Source organism: Conger conger, chromosome 2 (genome assembly GCF_963514075.1).
Source record: "Conger conger chromosome 2, fConCon1.1, whole genome shotgun sequence".
Lineage (NCBI taxonomy): Eukaryota > Metazoa > Chordata > Actinopteri > Anguilliformes > Congridae > Conger > Conger conger.
The window spans coordinates 6,709,279-6,717,486 of record NC_083761.1 but is presented as its reverse complement, the minus strand read 5'-3'; the positions used below and the strand labels follow the sequence as shown (position 1 = coordinate 6,717,486).

At 43.9% G+C, this 8,208-nt stretch overlaps 1 protein-coding gene across 4 annotated transcripts in view; it reads left to right on the top strand.

Moving 5' to 3' along the window:
* Nucleotides 1-3,812: 3,812 nt before the first annotated feature.
* LOC133122890 (kinesin light chain 1-like) overlaps nt 3,813-8,208 on the top strand; it is a 63,585-nt gene continuing 59,189 nt past the window's right edge. For all 4 annotated transcript variants that reach the window (XM_061233152.1, XM_061233150.1, XM_061233154.1 and 1 more), the window contains exon 1: nt 3,813-4,204. The gene's annotated coding sequence lies outside the window, so the exon portion shown is untranslated. The remainder of the gene's footprint in view (nt 4,205-8,208) is intronic.

Here is an 8,208-nt window from a genome sequence, read left to right as displayed (position 1 = left end):
TGACGTAGGTACGCAGTGACGTCGTGTATGCGCGATGTTTTTCCTGTTTTTCCTCAGAGACCAAATTCTACTGTCGTCGTGGAGAGCTTGCGTGTTGATACAACTTAATATTGTAGTCGTCTGATCATCCCGGCAATGCAGACTTCCTAGACTAATATCTCATGGTGACATTGTTCAATACATTGTAGTCTGTTTGCCCCACTGTTTTCCAGGATACACCTAAATTGGGCCAATGATGGATTACCATAAATTGGCTGGGTTATGGGAATTTGATCCAAATGTTGGGCCAATTTTGGCTGTGAGTCTGTGGCCTGTTCCAGACGAAATGGCATTGGTCCATGTCATCAGCTAATGTTAGGCATGGGTTACTGTTTCATTCAATCCAATTTTTTTTCTTCTGCCACGGTCGGTGCAGATTATCAAATAGACCCATTGCTGGTGAAAGTGATGAAATAGAAAGCAATATTATTACACAAACTCAGTTTAGTTTTCTGTGTGATCAATGTATGAAAGGAACATATTGTGGGTGGGTATATTCCTGGTCCGCATGCTAGCTTTTGTTCCAACCGATTACCTTTGTTTTAGTTTTCTGACAGTTCTATAAACTAGTGGTTCACTTTTGTACTTTAGCACAGTAAAATCTATATATAGATATAGCTGGTGCTTATACAAATGTCACAGTGAAATATGATCGAGCTAATTAAATAATTTACAGCAGAAGTTACAAGAAGAAAAGGTCCTTAAAATCAGGTGAACGAGAAGGGGGATCTGATTTATTTGAAGTGACCAAACACCTGGGCTTAAATGAAAAAATAATATATATATTTTTTTAAGAAAAAAGGCCCCCCTCTTTAGATGATTACACTGTTGAGGGTTTTCATACAGATACAATGAGTGTATTATATACGATTCCTTACCCTGTTAAATGGTTGGCACTTATATTGCGCCTTTATCCAAAGCGCTGTACAATTGATGCTTCTCATTCACCCATTCCTACACACACTCACACACCAACGGCGATTGGCTGCCATGCAAGGCACCGACCAGCTTGTCAGGAGCATTTGGGAGTTAGGTGTCTTGCTCAGGAACACTTCGACGCAGCCCGGGTGGGGGATCGAACCGGCAACCCTCCGACTGCCAGACGACTGCTCTTACTGCCTGAGCCAATGAGACGACTGCTCTTACTGCCTGAGCCAATGAGACGACTGCTCTTACTGCCTGAGCCAATGAGACGACTGCTCTTACTGCCTGAGCCAATGAGACGACTGCTCTTACTGCCTGAGCCAATGAGATGACTGCTCTTACTGCCTGAGCCAATGAGACGACTGCTCTTACTGCCTGAGCCAATGAGACGACTGCTCTTACTGCCTGAGCCAATGAGACGACTGCTCTTACTGCCTGAGCCAATGAGACGACTGCTCTTACTGCCTGAGCCATGTCGCCCCCATGCTCGGGGCTCGCCTCCCCGCCTCCCCAGGTAAGTGAAAAAACGTAAAGTTTTTTTTTTGTTGTCTCATATAATCCATTTCCTCAAAATTCTTCATTGCAATTATTGTTGATGCTCTCTGTTTGACGTAGAGGGTGGCAATTGTTCCTATCAACCAGAAGGTCCTAAACAGAGGGTCTAAACCATAGTTTTGACTTTCAGCGTGTTTAAAATTGAAATCAGGGGCCTGTTCCACAAAGCAGGATTGCTGAGTTAGCTGGATAACTGCACTGTTCCACAAAGCGGGATTACTAAATTAGCCAGATTACTGCATTGAGTAAAAATTGGACCCTGTTAAAATCTGGAACATGGACTCAAGTAAACTCCCCATTATTGGGAGTTTCTTTTTACCTGATGTGCTATCAAGGGAGTTTAGAGCTAGTTGAAGTTCTTCTTCTTCTTCTTCTTCTTCTTCTTCTTCTTATTATTATTATTATTATTATTATTATTATTATTATTATTTTAAAAAGCTGCCCCAGGTTTTACTGTATGTATTTCTGGAAAACTCAGTAATCCTGCTTTGTGGAACAGGGCTCTGGTATTTCTCTAATACAAGCAGATTGTCATCAGTGCTTTTTTTTTTTGTTTGTTGCAGAAATGGTGCAGCTTACGTGGTCATCTGACTGCTTGTGCCTGCTCGCTCGGGGACTCTGATGCGCGACGGTGAAGGTTGACATTGCGTCATCTCCCCAAGCCTTGCGCCATCTGCTCGGCTCCGTACCTCTGCGCTGCGTGCGCACACGGACACTCCAGCTTTCACACAGCACAACGGCGTGAGGCCGCTAATTAGCGCGCGCAGCGTGTTGCCGGGCTACGGTGAAGCTGAGAACCTTTCATAACAAGTGCTCTTTAAAAAAAAGATGAAATTGAAAATGAAATATGCCAGTCAGTATTGACTGTACGCTACTGTGCAATTATCATTTGAAGTAGGCTTCAAAATTGATTTTTCAACTCAGGCATGCTTTATTCTATTAAAGTGATTGAATCCAGAGTGTATTGAGGGGGTGGTTGGTTAGCCTATTTTAAGAAGTAATAATCTCTGGTTTAAACCGAAGGTAAAAGAATGGGCAGTTCTTGCATAGAGTTTGTCAGTTAGGGAATAAACTCTATGCAAGAGTGAATTTAGAGACTGGGTGTCTCAATAGAGAAAGGCTAATGAACGCATATACACATCTTGTCAAGACATCTAGCAAGGATATAGCAGATTTTTAGCCCCTTTCTGGACTGTGTAGTCGAATCTAGTTGTATTTTTATTTTTATTTATATTACATTTGCATTTGTATTTATCTTGGTCCTTTCTCTTGGTCCTTGGTCTTGTAGTCTGTAGTTAATTCCTAATTGACTTGGCCTATTTGCCATGTGTAGCCTACTGGAAATAGTGTTTATGGCTGTGAACCTGTTTCTCTGTGAGTTTGCTAGGAATGATTCACAAACCAAAAAACAAATCCAATGAGCAGCAGTTCTGCAGACAGAAACGTCTTGTTAATGAGAGACGTCAGAGACGTCAGAGGACAATGGTCTGACTGGTCAAAGCCGACAGGAAGGTGACAGTAACGCAAATAACCACACATTACAGCAGTAGTATGCAGAAGAGCATCTCTGAACACAACGCAACATGGATAGGCTACAGTGTAATAAATACCGAATAAAGTGTTCGGTGAGTGTATATACAGACCTAAGGCACCATTCAGAACTTGACATCAATTCCAATGCACATTGTCACCACCAGAGGGCAGCAGAGACATATCTGTAACCGAGGGAAACATTCTGTCAGGGCCTCAGCTCGCTGCAGTAAACATTAGAAGTATGGAGAATCTTCACAACTGTCTTAATCCGTGTATTGCATTCATTTCGAATCAATTTAGACATTGCATTTTACTGTGAAGATTATGATTATTCAGTGTAGGATATGTGCCATGCGTAGCCTAGGATTAAAAACAAGCATGTATTCCCCTTTGATGGATATTTTAAAAAAATTAGAACTGAGGATCATGGATGAAAAGGGTGTTTTCAAAGCAATTGTTATTGTTGCTAAGTCTGTACTGCGGACATATTAAAATAGAACCATTCGAATTCCATTGTAAACCCCCTATGTGATGTACCATAAATATTCGCCTAAAAGTCAAAGCTCTCGCATGCTTATTCATATTCTTTGGAAATCATTACTATTGACGTTGGATGAGTTCATTGGAACTCATTTACATTAACATTAACAGTCATCATTTTAGTAACCCTGCAACCTGGCAGATTTGGACCCCGCCCTGAGACCAAACAATCAAATAACAAAACGTCATTCATAAACGCAACGCAGGGGCTGCTGGGAACACAGTCACAAGCGGACATCTTTGATTTAAAGAGACTCGGGCGGAAGCTCGTTGTGACAAAAGTCTTAGTTTTGGAGAGTCAGCGGACAGCTTGCGCCTTTGGCATTTTATTTAAAACGTCCGGTCGTTGTAGAAAATGCGTTCGGTGTCATAAACGGGCACAGGGTGGGCTGTTGGGTCAACTGTTTGCTTGAGAACAGAAGCGTCGCGCTGACAGCTCATAAACCGGGGCTGCGTTGGCCGGGAAGTTGAAGATTTGCGAGGGAGTGACCGGGCGAGACGGTGTGATGTGGCTAGCTTTAGCTGGCTAATACAATATTTTCCACTGCTCTGTATTATCTGAAGAAAAGCGAGTGAACTGCCAGACACACCCAGTCCCCGGATACATACCAAGGTATTGTCAAATGCCTCTTATATTACGTTTCGCTCTCAGATTTTGGGATGTTTTTTTGTTAGCATGCTAGCTGCATTATGTCATACTACGGTAATGTAAAACTTGTGCGGAGATTGAGCATTGCAGTGGAGATGACAATGTTACCAGCTGTGTGTTTCATCAATGAATATAGAATTAAGTCTTGTAATCATAACAGCCTCTGTTCAAATATTGCTATATGTACAGCTATGTAAGTCGATCGATGGCTGCATAGGCTATAACGTTAGCTGTAACTACATAATTAACTCTAATGCCACGAATGCGTCGCCATATGTCTTATTTATATAACGGACACCAACGTTATCTATAGGCTATGTTTTATAATATCACGTAATGTTAAGTGAAGGTGTGGATATTATTGCTGTTAACGAACTGGCACTCCTTTTTTTGAAGAGTAATATGTTATTTTCAGGGCTAGACATTATTTGGCATGTGAAGTGTGTTCCACTGTCTTACCGCGCTAAATATAAAAAAAGAGAGAGATCCAGTCGTTAGGTAATTGCCCGTTTTGGTTTGCTCTGCAATTGCACGGAAGATGTCAGAATGACCGCATTGAAATAGGCTCCTATCTGCGGGTAACGAAATGGATTCTGTTGTAAATTAGCATTAACGAGCATCTCCACACCTGGCATCGTGACATGGAATGCTGCTGTTACAGTAAAACCATAGGCTATTATAATGAAGACGACGGCTAATATTTCAGTTTTGAATGGGGGGGAAAAACAATGTATTGTCCTAATGGTAGTTTCGCTATTTGCATGAGAGAAAGAGAGACGGCGAGATAATTGATTTCTGCTAATGAGGCTGAATGTACCCATCGGTCATGACGTCCTAAATTAGGTAGAAGCGAGAAAGACAGTTACAGCTTCAGCTATTCAGCTTCGAGGGCACAAAACGACACAAAGCAGCACAGACAGGTTTTTTTTTTTTTTTTTTTCATTCGCTTTTCTTAGACTCGGGGATTTATAGGCTAATTATACGGTGCATTCAAATGCCGGTGCTTGTGGGATGTAATCGTTTTCCTTTTTATTTTCAAAAGGCCCGGTCTTATTTTCTTTCTGCAACATCAAATGTGACTGATGCTGCTATGATCTGCGTAAGAAATGCGAGGAATGACTATTGCGACGCCTTTCGTCTGTCTATCAGAATGGGCGGCTGAGTCTCTCTCCCGGTTTACCGAGGTTACCGCCTCAGATATTGCCCCTCTGTCCTTTTGGGAACCTATAAGATAAACTACAGTTAACGGATTTTCGCCAAAGAAACACTGGGCTACTTCATACGTTAATTTAAAACCGTGTGGCCCCTTCTGTTTTGAGGTCAATTTAAGGTCCTTAAAATCTTTGGGAATACATCCCCCCCCCATCCCCCCCCCTCACAAAGAATCCTTGTCTCTACGTTTCAGTACTTAACCAGCCAGATCCCTTAGTGGTTGGTGGTGTCATTTGACGTTTGAGTTCTCCTCCTTTGTGTTCACCCTGTAAGTGGGACAGCGTTCACACAGGCTACAGCCGAGCTCCCATTGACTCGTCTTCACCGTTGACACGGATACGTCTTGACACCGGTGGGGCGTATGGTGTGACCTTTGACCTTGAGTGACAGCCGATTCTGGGCTTTTTCGGTCAAAACCGGATTGGCTGAAGATGTAGGTCGTCCTCCATTTTGTCTGTTTATAAACATGAGGGGGATCGTTTCCGCGTTGATTTGGAGCTATTGACGCAGTGGTGGGGCATTTTCCTGTGTTCTGCAGCTGTGAGCTCCTGCACTGTGCTTCATTGGGTGACCTCCTGAAAATCACCTTTTCCCGAGAAAATTTCTCATGTTTGATTCATGGGTCTACACGGTCTGTTTCGTGATTAATAACGGCACCACACAGCTCCTGCTACCTGTGTCCGAAATGGAATGGAATTATTTTTCCAGCGAGGCTGTGGTTTGGAGGCCTCCTCGAGGGGGAAAAAAAACACTGATAATATAATCTCTGGTCATCTTGGGTGTAACTGCCGTGTTGCAAGACCTGCTTCATTTTAAATGAAACTCGATGTATTAAAAAAAACAAAAAGAAGACCAATAGTAATGGTGTTTTACAAATTACATACTTACATACTCAAACAAATACACCTTCTCAAACTGTACCTTAGTCCTCCCTCCTGACACCCCCCCCCTTTCCGATATCCCTCTTGTCTAACCCAAAAAATATATAATAATTGCACTTACAATGACTGTATTTTTTTTGTTTAGAACAGCACTTCATGTGTATTTTACTAGCTATGGATGTGATGCTTTAGCTTGTGGAAGAACCTATGCACTTGTAAGTCGCTTTCGATTAAAAGCGTCTGCCAAATGACAAAAATGTGAATGTAAATGTAATATCAAAATGAAAAGTTGTCAGTTTCTTGTTTATATATTTGGAGAAGGTAAGACCACATCTCTAACTTGTGGGCTCATGAACACTTCAACTGCAGTGAATACGGCAATCGCACAGGGGCTATGTTTCCGCCGCAGGGCAGTCAGAGGGGGTGGAGACGTTCCGGGCCGCTCCTCTGAGCCCAGCGTGATCCTAAACATCGCGACTCTGCCCCTCATTTGGGCCGCGCGCATATTCACCGCACCGCAAAGCACCGAGGGATCGCTGCACGAAGGCAATTAGGGCTCGGTAAAATAGTAACATTCAAGGTTACCCAAATCCTCCTGGTTTTGGGCCCATTCCGCATTTGCGCTGCTTCTTCCTGCGCAGCTAATTAGGCAGTTTTTCCCTCTCTGTAGGAGGCAGAGTCTCTCTTAATTTGCTCATTAATGGATGTGTTAATTGCTTGAAAGCAGCTTTCTTTTTTAAGACTTCTGGTGCCCTTGTAGGGGAGCAGATTTGGTTTTAGTCAAGTTGTTTTTAAAATGAACTTTGGGTGGGGTTGGGGTGAGCCCCTTTCCCCGGGGGGTTTCTTAGAAGCTCTGTGTGTGTGTGTGTGTGTGTGTGTGTGTGTGTGTGTGTGTGTGTGTGTGTGTGTGTGTGTGCGCACGTACACACTGCATGCTGTGTGCTGATAAGGCATCTGCCTCTGGAATGTCCAAATTACTGTACCCGTTTGAGTCTCCCTGCCTCTTCCTCAGGGGCTAGGAGTGCAGGGGCTGCATGCTGGGTTTATTATTACAGTTCGGAGTTCCAGGTTAAGGAGGTAGAAGTTAGGTTTAGTGTAAGTCAGTGGTTAGTATGTCTAACTTCTATGTGGTTTGGGGCTAGTGAATTGAAGCTTGGGTTCGTATAAGACCATGGTTGGGGGTTCGTGAATTGAAGCTTGGTTTACTGTGGGTAGGGGTTAGGAGACTTAAATTGGGGCTAGTATAACCCTGCACCCTTATTCTAACCCTGGATTATGAGCAGGTTATTTAGCCGAGCTACAGTAAAGTTTTGACCCCAGGCTTGCTGCGTGTTTGGACACCACCCCCCCGGCCCCCCGTCCCCCCGTCCCCCCACTAACAGCACTGCCAGCCCACACAGACGCTGACCTCTGAACCCTGACCCCCTGCAGCTGTTCCTCTGTCAGCCTGAGTCACACCCAGCTGCCACACGCACACTGCTTTGTGTGGGGCCATGAGTGCCCTCGAAGAGGAGGAGAGGGAGGGAGGGAGGGAGGGAGGGAGGGAAAGATAGATAGAGAGACAGACAGAGAGAGAGAGAGAGAGAGGTTCAGTATTAGCCTGCATTAGCATTTTCTCTCCCGCTTGGAGGTAGCCCTGAGCTTCGATCGATACGTACATTGTGATGATTTGTGTGCGGAAGAAGCGGCCATACTGGGATTAGATCACAACCTGCTACCCACGTTGTTTTCTCTGTGGCTCATTGTGACATCATGCGTCACATGACCTCTGTGAATTCCACCCAGAATGTAGAGGTCAAAGGGTGTCAGTGAGATGGTAGAGCCAATCACTGCAGTGACCGGCATTCTGTCTATGACATATTTACACACGTAGGA